The sequence below is a fragment of the Saccopteryx bilineata genome, chromosome 5 (assembly GCF_036850765.1).
Source record: "Saccopteryx bilineata isolate mSacBil1 chromosome 5, mSacBil1_pri_phased_curated, whole genome shotgun sequence".
In the NCBI taxonomy this organism is placed as follows: domain Eukaryota; kingdom Metazoa; phylum Chordata; class Mammalia; order Chiroptera; family Emballonuridae; genus Saccopteryx; species Saccopteryx bilineata.
In genome coordinates, this window is record NC_089494.1 from 138,121,487 (window position 1) to 138,137,950 (window position 16,464).

General features: G+C 41.1%; 1 protein-coding gene and 1 pseudogene across 2 annotated transcripts in view; both read right to left on the bottom strand.

Annotated features, from left to right (window-relative positions):
* Positions 1-15,203, bottom strand: part of APBB1IP (amyloid beta precursor protein binding family B member 1 interacting protein) — a 122,061-nt gene extending 106,858 nt beyond the window's left edge. The window contains exons 1-2 of one of the 2 annotated variants that reach the window (XM_066280611.1): positions 14,896-15,203; positions 14,500-14,698 (exon numbers count right to left, since the gene is read on the bottom strand). The gene's annotated coding sequence lies outside the window, so the exon portion shown is untranslated. Of the gene's footprint in view, positions 1-14,499; positions 14,699-14,890 lie in introns of both variants that reach the window. The other variant, XM_066280610.1, reaches the window with a different exon arrangement.
* On the bottom strand, positions 3-5,674 carry LOC136306554 (large ribosomal subunit protein uL23 pseudogene; annotated as a pseudogene).
* Positions 15,204-16,464: the final 1,261 nt, after the last annotated feature.

Sequence of the window (16,464 nt, forward strand, 5' to 3'; positions counted from 1 at the left end):
TTTTACAGTGTAATTTTTCTATTTAGAATTAGCCAGCTGGACTCAGTATAGATGATTCCAATTTTGTTGGCAACATCCAAAGCAACACAGTCCAGAGCCAGTCAAACATATACCTCCTTCTCTCCATCAGGCCTGGTTAGTGTGTTGACCTTGATCACATCAATGTCACAGAGCTTCATCACAGCCTGTTTGATCTGGTGTTTGTTGGCTTTGACATCCACAATGAGCACAGCTGCATTTATTGTCTTCTATCTTCTTCATGGCTGACTGGGTGGCAGGGGGAACTAGAGGTCAAGCTTGTTTCTCCTCAGGGTGCTCTTCCGAAGACATTTAGGCTGCCTTCAATGTTGCAGTGTTTTCAGCCGTAGGAAGGTGGATAACTGCAGATCTTTTTTTTTTTTAATTGATTGATTTGAGAAAGACAGAGAGAGGAAGGGAAAGGGAGGGATGGAAGGTGGAAGGGAGAGGGGGAGAGGCATAGAGAGAGAAGCATTTATCTGTTTCACTTAGCTGTGTGTTCATACAGTCACTTCCCATATGGGCCCTGACTAGGAATCAAACCCACAACTTTGGTGTTTTGGGCCAATGCTCTAACTGAGCTAAATGGCCAGGGTCGGATTTTCTTTTTCTTTATTGTGGCTGTGGATGCCTTTCAGCACTGCCTTCTTTGTCTTCAAAGCCTTTGCCTTGGCTTCGGCTTAGGGAGGGGCAGAGGCTTCCTTCTTTGCTTTTGGCACTGACTTTGTGAAAAGTCACATCTTTATCCATTCATCTGCTGACAGACATTCAGGTTGTTTTCACATCCTGGCTACTGTGAATAATGCTGCAATGAAAATGGGAGCACAGGTATCTCTTTGCGATCTTTTCATCTCCTTTGAATGTATACCCAGAATTGGAATTGCTGGATCATTTGGTAGCTTTATTTTTAAAATTTGAGGAACCTCCATACTGTTTTCCAGAGTGGCTGAACTAATTTACATTGTGACCAACAATGCACAAGGATTTCTTTTTCTCTACTACCTGTCAACACTTGTTTGCTCTTGTCTTGATGACAGCTTTTTAATACATGTGAAGCAAGATCTCATCATGGTTTTAATTTGCACTTCCCTCATGCTTAGTGGCGTAGGGCACCTTTTCCCGTACCTGTTAGCCATTTGGATGTCTAATTTGGAAAAATCTCTATTCAGATCCTCTGTGCATTTTTTAACTGAATTTTTTTTGTTATTGAGTTGGATAAGTTCTTTATATATTATAGATATTAATTCTTTAAATGGTATATGATTTGCAAGTATTTTCTCCCATTCCATAAATTGCCTTTTTATTAAATTCTACTGTGAGGGCTGCTTATGAAAAAAGGAAAAGAGACTCTTCTCTTCTCCACCCCATTCAATTGTGATGTTAGTTCCAAAACATTGCTGGGGATCAGTTTTAAATGGAGGACAATTTTAAGTGCAAGTGCATTACAACAACTCTTGTCTTTCTTGAATAGACTTTAAAAATTCTCAGTGAAAAGAAAATGTAAACTAAAATATCCTTCACGTGTTGTTCCTGATTGGCAAATTTTATGATGACTATATTATTTGTAAAATTGGTAATCTATTTGTTTCTTTTTTGTTATTATGCTCACTAACTTTCTAGGGGGAGTTCTTCTTACCATCAGCTAATTATTCTTTTACTTTCTGGAAGCAATAACTGCACAGGCCCTGTGCTCCATTTTTAAAAACACAGCTTTATAAGATATGACTCACATACCATATAACTCACCCATTAAAAGCATTCAATGGTTTTTGGTAAATTCATTCACAGGGTTGTGCAAACATCACCATAATCTAACTGTAGAACATTTTCTTCTTCCCTAAAAGAAACCCTACACCCTTTACCAGTCACTTGCCATTCACCCCACACCTCCCAGGACCAAGAAATTATACTCTACTTTTCTTTTTATATAGATTTGCCTATTCTGGATAGTTCATATAAATGGAATCTATAATATGTGGTCTTTCGGAGCTGGCTTCTTTCACTTAGCATAATGTTTTCAAAGTCCATCCACCTGTAATATGTGTGAGCATGTCATTTCTTTTTATTGCTGAATATTTCATTGTATTGAAACATTACATTTTGGTTATTCATTCATCAGCTGATGGACATTGGGGTTGCTTCCACTTTCCAGCATGTATGAATTGTGCTGTTACAAATACTTTTATACAAGACTTTGCATGGGTATGTTTTCATTTCTCTTGGGATTCCTAGGAGTGGAACTGCTGGGCTATACAGCAAGACTTTTTTTCAAAGCAATAGAATTATTTTATATTCTACCAATAGTATGTGAAGGTTCAAATTTCTCCACAGCCTCAAGCATATCTATGTCTGTCTTTTTGATGATAGCCATTCTAGGGAGTGTAAAGTTCTTGCTGTGGTTTTGATTAGCATTTGTCTTATGTCTAATGATGTTGAGTGTCTTTTGATGTGCTTATTGGTCATTTCTATATCTTCTTCAGAGAGATATCTACTCAGATCCTTTCCCCAGTTGTAAAAGGGATTATATATCTTATATATAATTATATATTATTATTATTATTTGTGACAGAGACAGAGAGAGACAGAGAGAGGGACTGACAGGAAGGGAGAGAGATGAGAAGCATCATTTTTTTGTTGTGGCACCTTAGTTGTTCATTGATTGCTTTCTCATATGTGCCTTGACTGGGGCAGGGGGAGGCAACAGCAGAGCGAGTGACCCCTTGCTCAAGCCAGCGACCTTGGGCTTTTGAACCTGGGTCCTCTGCGTCCCAGTCCGATGATCCACCTGGTCAGGCTAATTATATATTATATCTTTAAAATACAGTATTATTATGTTGTTGCTACCAGACAGCTCTTTCAATATTCTGGATACAAGTCCCTTACCAGATATATGCTTTCTAAATTAAATACTTTTTCCCATTCTGTGTACTGTTTTCAGTCTTTACACTTTCTTGAGGACACTGTTTGCAGCACAAGTTTTAAAGTTAGATGTAGTCCAATTTATTTATTTTTATTGTGCTTTTGGTATTATATCTAAGAAACCACTGCTTCATCCAAGGTCATAAAGATTACTCCTATCCTTTCTTTTAACAGTTTTATAATTTTAGCTTCTACATTTAGGTCTATGATGCATTGGGAGTTTGTTGTGTAGTGTGAGTCATTATTTTTTAATGGATGCTATTGAGAGCAGTTTTTTTTGGTTTTTTTTGAGAGTAGAGTTTTTTTTAAACCTAGAACACTTCCTCCTTGCCTCCAAAAAATGCATAATCAAAATATACTCACTGAATCATTCATGCAAATGTATGTAGCAGTGAACCAGGCACTATGATAAAAATAAAAAGAAACTATAGCAGCAAGTACTATACTGCTGTAATCCAGGGGCAATCTAAATGGATTTTGTGTAAATTTATGATTGCTTCTTGCAAATAACTGACTCCACCAAACTGGTTTAGAGCCATAGGAAGGTTATTTATTAGCCTGGCATAGAAATTAATCCTTAACTTAAAACTCACAGACACCAATACAAAACATAACAAACAACAAAACCTCAAGAATGCCAAAGAATCCAATCACCAGACCCAGAGTGAACTTCACCTTCTAGAAGCTTATGTGTTTTGTTTCACTTAATTGTCACTAGGAATGTCTGTTGCACTTCTGTGTACATGGACAGTGAGTTAGATTGCCTCTTTTTTTGTAGCAGGCACTTTTTTTTTTTTTACAGATGTAGCCAGGGGGAAGGACATCTGTAAGTAGTATTTCTAGGATAGAGATTCTTAACCACTCTGAACAAGAGAGTAAAAGTCTCAGGGCATTAGAATGTCCCTGAGACTGCTCATATGCATGGCACCTTCAACTCCATATTCTAACCCTTATTTCTAGCCCCTTCCCTGAAAGGGAGGTGTGTTTCTGGAGAAGAGAACCACTGCAAAGAGTTACTGGTGGAGAGGGTGTGCTATTTTTCTGAACTAGCAGGTGGAACCAGAAAAAAAAAAAAACAGAAAAAAACTTGGCAACCACTGTTGCCTAGGGCAACCGATTACATTTTGCCGGATGTGGGTTTATGACATATAGCTCCACCTTTCATTTCCCTTATTTTTCAGTCTTTCTTATTATTCGGTAGAATCCAACAATTAGGGCAAGGGGAGAAAGAATTTAAAAGAAAGTGAGCAATGACCACTTGAGGCTGTTTTTTTGTTTTGTTTGTTTGTTTTTTGTATTTTTCTGAAGCTGGAAACAGGGAGGCAGTCAGACTCCCGCATGCGCCTGACCGGGATCCACCCAGCATGCCCACCAGGGGCGATGCTCTGCCCATCCGGGGCATTGCTCTGCTGCAACCAGAGCCATTCTAGTGCCTAAGGCAGAGGCCATGGAGCCATCCTCAGTGCCCCGGTCAACCTTGCTCCAATGGAGCCCTGGCTGCGGGAGGGGAAGAGAGAGACAGAGAGAAAGGAGAGGGGGAGGGGTGAAGAAGCAGATGGGCGCCTATCCTGTGCGCCCTGGCCAGGAATCGAACCTGGGATTCCTGCACGCCAGGCCGACGCTCTACCACTGAGCCAACCAGCCAGGGCTGAGGTTGTTTGTTTTTGTTGCTAGAGGGTTAATAAAGTATTCTGGATGTAGGTTTAAATATGAATTAAAATCGGGTTCCAGCAACAGGTCCCATACTAATAGAAAATGCTGTCTCCTTCAGCTTACTTCATAATTCATCAAATATCTTCCATGCAGCTGAATAGTCAACACACAGTTGGAACACAATATTTGTGCAATTATGAAGAGTTGCACTGTCCACTTAGCTATGTGTGGCTACCGAGTCCTTGAACTGTGGCTAGTCCAAACTGAGATGCGCTGGGAGTATGAAACACATTGCATTTGGAAAACTTAGTCCAAAAAATAAATAAAAGAGGTCATTGTCATCAACAATTTTAATATTATGTAAATGGAATATAATTTACTATAATTAATATTAATAAAATAATAATTTTGGATATATATCAAATAAGGTTTATTACTAAAATTAATGTCACTTTTTTCTTTTCAATGTTTCTAATGTGGCGTCTTGAAAATTTAAAGTTGTCATTGTGGTGTGCATTACATTCCTATTGGAGAGTGCTGGGCTAGGGTGCTACAGTTCTGTTATTACAATGCCTAAGCATTTGACTCAGAGATGCTAGATTGTGGTGACTGTACTATATGAATGGAATCTGAATATTACTAACCAAGTGTTAAATCAGAATCTCCCCATTTTCTTTCCCACTGTACTTTGTGCTCCAGTACTGCTGAACTATTTCACACACGTGGCACCTAGGGTGGCCTTCCACCAGGCCACCTGACAAGTCCTTTATCTTTCAGAGCTCCTCCTGTACATGCCCACACGATGCCTTCCCTATAGCCACTCTCTCCATGGTACTACTACTGTGCCTGTCCCTGCACGTGCCACCGTGTCGTGTGTTCACAGGCTCCTCTCTCCCACTAGCCTAGAAACTTCTTGAGGTTAGGAGCTGTGTGCTGGCACATGGTTGGCCCTTAATAGATACATGTCGAGCAAAAGAAAAAAAAAGGTTCCAATTACATTATATTGAGCAGAGTTTCACTCAACCACAGTGTAGAACACACTTACTTGCCTGCACCCCCGGTCAGCCTCCCCGGCGGCAGGCATGCTTCTCGGCCTGGACAGCTGGCATGGTGAGCTACCTGGGCGTTTCAGTTGCCCTGTTCATGATGTCTATAAGTGCTTAATCAGCATGCTGTACACCTGAAACTAATACACTATTATATGTCATCTGTGATTGAAAAGTAAAATTTTAAAAAGTTCATAAGAAAACAAAAGTTAGCACTCTTATGAGCCATCTGTTGACTGCATTTCACCGTGTTTACCCACATTCACGGCTCACGCAACTTCCTTTCTGTTTGTTGCTAACAATAGGGGGAAATAAAATGACACAGCATTAGTAAACTTAAGAAATTGTCTTTGTTGGCTAAGCCACACCATTTATGAAATTTAATCAGAAATGAATTTATTATCCTAAAAAAAAGGGCAGAACAAACCAACCAATACTAAATCCCACACCTAATAGGTTCCTTGAACTGTCAGTTATGAATTGGATATTATCAGCACAGGTGAAAGTTCGTTAATGCTGTAAATATAGTGACCTTAGATAAACTTCCTTAGTTAGAAACTTAATACACTGCAAATCACTTGAAAAAGATTTGTGGTATTTTTTTCTGCTATATAACTAATTTTTTCTTTCTTTATGTGATGAAATCCTAATATCCTTAATTGAAAAGTGGACTTTTGCCCTGTGAAAAACATAGACTATTAAATGATAATCAATGACTTAAAAAGCATTCTATTAAACACAACTATTTCATAATTACATTGCATTGAAAACTACTGTAACTAAAACAAATAAAGTATCAGTTATGATATTTTGATCTCAGTAACTACTTTTTTTTTTTTAACAGAGACAGAGAGATGGATAGATAGGAACAGACAGACAGGAACAGAGAGAGATGAGAAGCATCAATCATCAGTTTTTCGTTGTTCATTGATTGCTTTCTCATATATGCCTTGACCATAGGTCTTCAGTAGACTGAGTAACCCTTTGCTCGAGCCAGCGACCTTGGGTCCAAGCTGGTGAGCTTTGCTCAAACCAGATGAACCCACGCTCAAGCTGGTGACCTCAGGGTCTCGAACCTGGGTCCTCGGTATCCCAGTCTGACACTCTATCCACTGCGCCACAGCCTGGTCAGGCAGTAACTACTTTCTAATAACCACTTTCATGTTTCCAAATATCATAATGTCATCTAACATTCTTAGCAGCTACTTGTGAACCTTTTGCCCTGCTCTGACACTTGCATTCATTTGAAATCCAGCTATGCAGTGAGGAAGCTCCCCTATCTTCCAAATCTGGTCTTAGGTTTTGAAAATATAAATATCTTAAACTCTAGACACAAAAAGCTCCTTTGTGGAAAATGTCTTTTCCCGCCATCCCTTAGAACCTTATTTTTAAACTCATAATCATAGAAAACTTGACTTGCATAATGTCCATGCTACTGGTTATAAATTTATGTAAGAATATGGGACTTCTTCCTAGTCATTTCTTGTTTTTCCATGGATTAAAAATAATTTTTATTTTCTTGAGTCTCACAGAGGTGGACTATTACAGTTTAGCTGACTATAGAGCTTCCCAAAAGTTGGCTTTATGTCCTATGTCTTAAACTGTGTGATCTTAGGTGAATTTCTTAAACTCTAAACAGTCATTTCTAATTTTGTTATCCAGGAAGGGCTCAGTGCCTGACATACATAGAACCCAATACCATGACATTGGCTTTTAAGAAAACAAAGCTTTTACTTGTGAATTATCAGGCAAGAAGATGGGAGGCTAACCTCACATCTGTCTCCCCCATCCAGGGGCAAGACTGAAGAGGTATCAGCACCAGACTATCCTGGACAACATACCCTTCGCTTCTGAAAGGCTTCCAGGGTTCAAGTTCTGGTCACGTCAGTCCTTTGGTTCTATGGGGGCGGGAGCAGTTAAGGGTACACAAGTGTGACTCATGAGTGGTGTTCACAAGTGTTACTTATATCCAAGGTTTAAACTTTGGTTCTGAATCTAGTTAGAGAGAGGATAGTTTAAGCTGGTTCTGTGGTTATAATTTTGTAAAAATGAGAGTAACAACAGCATCTTCTCAAATTGTTACTTGGCTTGACCACCTTATAGTATAAGCCAGGGGTCCCCAAACTTTTTACACAGGGGGCGAGTTCACTGTCCCTCAGACTGTTGGAGGGCCAGACTATAAAAAAAACTATGAACAAATCCCTATGCACACTGCACATATCTTATTTTAAAGTAAAAAAACAAAACAGGAACAAATTCAATATTTAAAATAAAGAACAAGTAAATTTAAATCAACAAACTGACCAGTATTTCAATGAGAACTATGCTCCTCTCACTGACCATCAATGAAAGAGGTGCCCCTTCCGGAAGTGCAGCGGGGGCCGGATAAATGGCCTCAGGGGGCCGCATGTGGCCCGTGGGCTGTAGTTTGGGGACCCCTGGTATAAGCAAATAGTTATTACCAATGGATACTTCATATCTATATTCAAAAGTAAACTTCTTATCGGCGCCCCTCCAAGCTTCCCACCTTGGTGACAATGCCCTCATTCCAGATATTTAGGCCAAAAGCTTTCACTTTTCAGTCCCTCACACTCACACCCACTCTGTCTGGAAGCTGTGTTGGTTCTCCTTCAAGATACACGCCGACTTCCAAAGCTTCCTGGTGAGCTCCTTGCTCTCAGCCTTGCTCCTTCCTGTTTATTCTCAAGCAGTCAGAGTGAGCCTCTAGATCACGCTTCTTCCTCTCCTCAGAACCCCACAATGGCCCCTCAGTTTCACTCAGAGTGAAAGCTACAGATATTTAAGTGGCCGGCCCTGGCCAGCTGGTTCAGCGGTAGAGTATTGGTTAGGCATATGGATGTCCTAAGTTTGAATTCTAGTCAGGGCACACAGAAGAAGCACCCATCTGCTTCTCCACCCGTCTCCTCCTCTCCCCCTCTCCCCCTTTCCCACAGTCATGGCTTGATTGGCTCCAGTGAGTTGGCACTGGGAAATGAGGATGGCTCATGGTCTCCACCTCAGGTACTAAAAATAGCTTGGTTGTCCAGCAATGGAGCAACTCCCTAGATGGGTAGAGCATTGTCCCATAGGGGATCCTGGTTGGGGCGCATGTGAGAATCTGTCTCTCTGCTTCTCCTGCTCTCACTTAATTAAAAAAAATTTTTTAAGTGGCCTACAAGACCCTATGTGATGCCACCTCTTCACCCTCCTCTTACCTCTCCAGCCACAGCTCCTGTTCTTCACTCCCTGCTCACTTACCTCTAGCCCAGAAATTTTCAACTGGTGTGCTACACGAGTTTTAAAAACATACAATACCTGACTATTTAGTCAGGGACACTGACCTCTTTTCCCTTGGATTGTCAAATTAAAAAAATGTCAACAGCCCTGGCCTTTTGGCTCAGGGGTAGAGTGTCAGTCCAGCACGTGGAAGTCCCGGGTTTGATTCCCGGTCAGGGCACACAGGAGAAGCACCCAACCGCTTTTCTAACCCTCTCCCTCTCACTTTTCTCTCTCTCTCTCTCTCTCTCTCTCTCTCTCTCTCTCTCTCTCTCTCCTCCTCCCCCTCCTGCAGCCATGGCTCAATTAGAGCGAGTTGGCCCAGGCTGCTGCGAATGGCTCCACGGCCTCCACCTCAGGTGCTAAAATATGTGTCTGGTTGCAACAGAGCAAGGGTTCCAGATGGGCAGAGCATCGCCCTGTAGTGGGCTTGCCAAGTGGATCCCCATCAGGGCACATGCAGGAGTCTGTCTCTGCCTCCCTTCCTGTCACTAAAAAAAAAAAGACAACAAACAATACAACAATAACTCTCCAGTGTAAATGAATCAAAATTATACCTATTTTTTTGTGTAAAATGGGCAAAATATATATTTTTGGGGTGTGCTACAGAATTTTAGTAATTAGTTTCTGTGTGCCATGAGATAAAAAGTTTGAAAATCGCTGTTCTAGCCACATGGGACTTTGTGTTCCTCAAATGTATCAGGCATACCCCTGCCTTGCAGCCTTGGCACTGGCTGTTCCCTCTGCTTTGAACACTGTTCCCTAAGATAGCCTCTTAACTCCTTGAAACCTTTGCTCAAATCCTATTTTCGCCATAAGGTCAAGCCTTACTCCCCCTGCTATGATATGATAACTTTAGTTAGCTCAACTTTGTCTTTGTCTTTATAGTACTTTCCACTTACTAATATTTATATTCTTTTATTTATTTATTATGGTTATTGATTATTGTCTGTGTCTCCTCACTAGAATATAAGCTCCAAAACTGCAAAGATCTTTGTCTCTTCTCATCATCAACACATCCCAAGCATCTGGAATAGTACCTGGTAAATACCTTTGGAATAATCAAACTGTATTTAAAGTAGAAATCTAAGTAATATGGAAAAATTAGCAGTTCCTAAATCCCATATTCATTATTATACTTAAAAAGTTATGCAGTGACGAATCTTGGTCACTTCATTAATGACTAAGATACTACTAAATATTTCTATGGTACTTACCTTTAACCACTTATAATCCACTTTGTTTTTATGTGATTTAAGTTAAAAATAACTTGTCATTTCATAATAGGACACTGTACTTATGATCCTGTCTAGAGTAGGTAGAGACTCCAGCTTCCCGAGTGCCCATGTGCTCTAATTTCCAGTTTGACTTCTTTGCAAATGTATGTGCATATTTTTCTAAAACACCAGTGTTCAGAGTGATGCTTATGTCTAGAAAAGAAGGGTAATGCTATTGAGAGGAAGTCAGATTATCCTGGTGATATTTTACTTCTTAAGCTGGGTGGTAAATAAACAGATATTGGATGTTGGCTTCATTATTTGTTATAATTTTCATATATTACACACTGTATTTTTATGTATAAAATATGTCTTAATGATAAAGGAAAGAAAAATAAAATCTAGTCTAGTATTTACTTGTTCTACTAGCAGTTTTTATTTTCTCTTCAGTCTGATAGAACTCTGCACATAAATCTTCCAGCTAGTTTGTGGAAACACAATTGCTATGTGATCGATCATTTATGCCTCCTCCCTTCCCACAACCAACTCACTGATGAGTTCGTGATAGGAGATCAAATCAGGAAGATCCCTGGTATAATTAGAAAAAAATATACTCACTGCTTTGTTATTTAATCAACCTTGCAAGTTATTAAGAAGGTTTAGAATACAACAAAGATAAAAATGAAAATATGATTGCTGCCTAAGAAGATTGTTTTTTTCAAATAACACAGATGAACATAACAACCTCACAACTGATTGTACTATCTTGTCTTCCACTGAGAAGAACCCAACTAAACTAAAGAACTAAGGCGACAAGTTCTTTGCTCAGTTACTTGCCTTCAAGCCTCCCTTGCCTGACCCCAGTGTGCCAGGGGGAGCTGATGTGTGCTCGCACAACACCTGCCTCTGCTCACGTGCAGGGCTGCAACATGTGGAGTGTGCTGAGGAAGGTCCCACATTTTTCACTATTTACTGTAAGTCCTTGTCCCTGGTGCAGCAACTTGAGAGCTGGTATCAGACTGGCTTGGTTCAAAGGTATCAGACTGGCTTGTGCTTCTGACTTTCCATGTGATCTTCTTAACCTCTCTGTGTTTTCATTTCCTCCGTGATGAAAGGCGGACAATAATAGCACAAGTCCAGAGTGTGAAGATTAATGGAATGACACATCTAAATTAGTTGGCACGGGGTCTGGTACAGAATATAAGCTACGATTATTATTTCCTATTACCACTTGGTGATAAAGAGGAAATAGAGCTGACAAAGAAGAAAGAAAGCAGCTCTTATGAGTCTTAATGATGTTCATCAAATGTTTGGAAACTGAGTCAGGAATTCCAGCTTCAGAATACGTACTGAGAAGGTGTGAAGCTTTGGAGTGGTGTTGGTATCAACAAGGCCAGCTGGGCTTTCGACAGTTTAGTGGTTCAGCCCAGAGGTGGGACCAACACGGTATCTGTACATTTAGCAAGCACATTCGGAGTCCTACCTATGGTACCAGAAATTTGGCTAGGCAATAAGGATGCAGTGATGGCGGGTCATATCCTCTAGTCCCTAGAAACTGTCCTCAGGCCTGACTTGTCACATCTTATGTACAATCTAGCTCCCTAAACCGTTTCCAGGTTATTGAATGCCATACCTTGGTGCTGCTTTTCTTTTTTCTTGAGAGAAATCTAATTGCTATTTTCCCAAATATATAGCAGTTTCTTTTAAAGGTCATGTTTCTCGTAATAATGATAACTCTGATACATATAAACATTACTATATAACTAGGGTACCAATGCCTTAAATCTGGCATTTATCATGTACTCAAATTTATAATAAATGCTTAAAATTTTAAGTCACTTGCCAGTTAGAAAGACAGGACTGATATAAAATATATACATATTTTCCACACTAAAATATCAATTATGTTACTAAAAATTGTTTTATTTTGAGGTAAGGATTACTAAGATTATCCTATTGCCTATAAACTCATGAGGTTCTATAAATTGACTTTAGTGTGATAGATTTTAAAATGCAAACCTAATTTATTAATAAGATTTGTGGAATTAACTAAAAGGTGTTAGGTATAAAAATAATTAAAATAAGATTGAGAAGGATTAGAAGTAAATGAGAATATAGTGCCTTTTAAAAGAAGGCTGGTATAGAGAAATTCAGAGTGCCATATTAAACACAGTCATTTATAGCAATGAATATTATAAATATCTCATTCAAAGAATAATATGAAACTATCTCAGACTTTTTATTTGTAAGTGAAAAAAGGCAAATAAAAGGGTGGGTAGTTAGTATACATTCTTAGGATATATAAATACAAAAAACTTAATGGCATTACATCACTAAGTATTGTGTTTAAGATTTAAAGTAGGCCCTGGATGGTTGCCACAGTGGATAGAGAGTCAGCCTGGTGTGCAAACACCCCAGATTGGACTCCTGGTCAGGGCACACATGAGAAATGACCATCTGTTTCTCCTCCCCTCCTTCTTTCCCTCCCACAGCCAGTGGCTCGATTGGTTCGAGCATCAGTCCCTGGCATTGAGGATAGCTTGGTTGATTCAAGCATTGGCCTCAGAAGTGGGGTGTGTGTGTGTGTAAAAGCTTTAATGGGGGTGCAGGGCAGGGTGGGTAAATATGGCAACAGAAAAGGATTCGACTTTGGGTGATGTGCACACAACTCAATCAACAGTTCAAATGCTACAGAAATGTTCACCTGAAACCTATGTACTCTTATTGATCCATGTTACCCCATTAAATTTAATTTCTTTAAAAAATTAAAGTAACCAAAACATAAGTAATCTATATTACAAAGTTATACTTCTTGAGAAATAACAATTGAAGAATTCTGCAATCTAATACTGACCTGCCCAAACTTGGGCACATCAACTCAGTTTTCAACAAGATGGAAATTTGCCATTTACAGGCCAGAAATTGACTGTTTTTAGGGAAATAACAGACCTCAAAAGTGCTGATGTTTCAAGAATCTAACAAAATCTATCATTATTTTCTCCATTCTGTTTGCTTAGTGATCAGCAGTTCTAACTTTGTTCGCGTTCCTGACAGAACAAATTCAAAGAATTATATTAATTCCTTAATTGATATTTTAATGACAGACATACTATAGTCCAATAATCTTACTTTACTGGTCAATTATCTCGAGTCTAGAGAGGTTAAAGCAACGTAATCAAGGTCATCCTTGTTCAAGTTAACGGCAGGCAGGGCAGGGACTCAAGTCTCTCAAATACCCAGAAAAGACACAAATATTATAACATTGTGAAAATTATTAAGTACTGAAAGTTTGAAGATGGCATTAAATTTCTTAGACCTTTCACAACACATTGAGCAGACAGGAAATACCATCTGGAAAACATGTCAGATTTCTTAGCAGACGCTCTGTTAATTTTGCCAGCTAGCATTACTGCCCGTGTGCCAGTATTTCAGCGAGGCCAAAGGGAAATTGCCACTGGAGGTTTATGCAAGCAGGCAAAGGCTCTCTTTCTGAAATTTCCTTTCAAAGGCCTCACATTTAAAATTAGTAATAGCTAGTGCCCTTGCCTTTGTTTAAACCACATTATACCACCAGAAACAATATCCTGGGGTGTAACAAACTCATGTACCTTCTCCCCCTATGTTACTTTCTCTTTCTCTCGTTAAACGTTATTTTTGAACTGCTTTGCTGTGAATTGACAGGAAGTAACACACTTAGCCTTCCCACATGGTATGAAGAGTAAATATTTAGTACACTGGGCAGAGTCTTTAGTGGGATCCCTGTGCTAAATGCACGCCGTCTACACATTCCCTTCATGCTATAAAACCACACTCGGGACGTTAATATCGAAGCCAAATTATCAAACTTTTGTATGGTGTCCACATTTTCCTTCTATCTTATTTTAAAAAGAAAAGGACAATAATTCGGAGTAAAAGTTATTTTTAAAAAGAAGAAACAGTTGTGTGAAAGTTTTAAAGGAAGGAAATTTAAATTCTCATACGACTTGTATTTAAAGTACAGTGCCTTGAAACGCTCCGGAATCCCTTCGAAGTTGGCCGGACTCGGCGGACAGAACAGTTCATACCAGTTCCTCGTTAGACCTTGTAGCAATTTTCTGGGCAGGAAATCAGTCAAATTTGATGGAACCGAGCGCGGGGAAAGCGGGGAGGCGAGCGCCAGCCTCAACCTCCCGCGGAGCTGGGCCAAGTGCGGACATCCGCGGTGGGGTCCCCGGGAGCGGGGTCCACGCGGGGGTGGAGGCCGCGCGTCAACCTGGGAACGATGGGTCGGGCCCCGGACCCCAAGGGCTTGACATAAGGTGCGGTGACAGCTCCAAGGGTCCCGGCTGCAGCTCCTAGCGTTCCCAGGCCGGCCGGCCGGCACTGCTTACCTTGACGGCTCTGTGGGGACTCGGCGGAGGCGCGGGCAGGGCGAGGTCCGCGGCGGGCAGCGGCGGGGAGGGTGGCGCGGCCCGCTGGGGTTCAGGCTCAGGTCGGCACCGGCTCAGGTCGGCGGCCTCGCGGAGGAAGTGGTGTCAGCCCTGCCCTCCCCGCGCGGCGCGCTGCAGCGCAGCGAGGTCCAGGGGGCGCCTGGTTGGAGACACACACGGAGAAACACACATGGAGAACGGCTGCGGAAACTCGGGGCTGCTCTGGCCAGCTCATCGGGTTTGTGCTTCCTCTCCTCGTGCTTGACCCCTTTATACTAAAATCTTGAAGAAAAAAGTTTTTGTTTGTTTTTTTAATTCTGGGAGAAGTTGTACCTTCCTGTCTCATCCTTACCTTACCTGCGCCCAGCGCCCCCTTCTCTCAGGAGCCGGTCCTGGGGAATTGACCCTCCTTTGTCGCCAGGATATGTTAGTGGCTAAGGGATTTGGGGCCAGACGACGGTCCCACAAAAGACCGAGAACCCAATTTCTTTCAAAACTGTCTTCCTAAGTGTTTATTTCAGCCCTTTCTGTGCTTCCTCTTTTCGGCCGGTTGTGCAAGGGCTTCTTCCCCGCCGCGCGCAGGAGTGGAGAGGGGAGCGCCCCGCGTGTTCGCCGGCGCGCTGAGTGGGGACGCCCCGCTGCTCCGAGGTCAACTGCATCTGCGGGAGCCCAGGGAGTGGGTGGAGGGATTGGGGCAGGGATGGTGCTCCGCGTGCTCCGCAGAGGCCGTTTCTCAACGGTCTGATTGGCAACCTTCCCACCCCCATTGCTTAACCACCCACAGATGGCGGGCGAGGCTGTGGCCTCTCACACATTGCTGGTGGAAATCCAAAAGGGTAATGGTATGAGCCCCGGGGGCTGGGCAGAGGGGTGGTATTGGGCAATAGCTATTAATTTACATATGCAATTACCCATTGACCGAGAGATCACACTTCCAAGAATGTACAAAATTCAGTGATGCCTAGGTGCCAGCCCTCCTAGAGCCCAAGACTGACTGGAAATAACCGTGACTCGGGAGTCTCCTGAGAGAAAGTGGAGATATCTGAAAATACAGAAGTTGAAATCAGTTAGGATTTGTAAATAATGTTGGATGAAGCTCCTTTTCCCTTGGACAACTGCCTTAGAGTGGGTCCACGTGGAGAGGTGGTGGAGACATAAAGATATAAATTAGACATATAACAGGTAATTTCAGATAGTTAACTATTTAATGAGAAACCATTAAGCTCTACTCTTATAGGAACAATAAAAATAAATAGTAAAGAAAATAATTCCTTCTCTCACGAATGGCACATTCCAGTTGAAAGAAAACAGGCAATAAACAGATATTTAACAGGTCAAGTGTGGATGAAAATGTTGAACATGTACTAAACCTGAAAAAACTCAGGGGAGGCCTGCTACGAACTCAGAGACCTAAAGTAACCACATAAGGTGGTCTGAATTTTACCTATAAGTGAGCTGCTTTGGCTCTCTAGAAATATTGTAGATAAGAAATGATAATTAATGTGGATTTGGGGATGCGAATATTCCAGATAGAAGAAACAGCACATTCAAAATTTGGGTCCTGAGTTAGGAGGGCACTTGAGATATTGGAAAAATACCAAGGAAGGGACTATTCTGGTTATGGAAGGGACTTTACTGTGAGTAATGGGAAGCCATTGAAAAGTTCTGGATAGAGTCATAGTGCGATATCGATTGTAGAGTCAAGTAGTGACTTTCATGAGAAAGGAAAAGATGTCAGGGAGCAAAGTAGTGAGAAGGGGAAGCCATGCACGGACTTAGAAAAACATCCCAAGAGAAAGAAGGGCAAGAAAGTCTTGAGATAGGAATATAGAAGGTTACAAAGAAGGCCAGTGTGAGAAGAGGGCTCTGGCCTTATAGTCTTGAGATAGGAATATAGAAGGTTAGAAAGAAGGCCAGTGTGAGAAG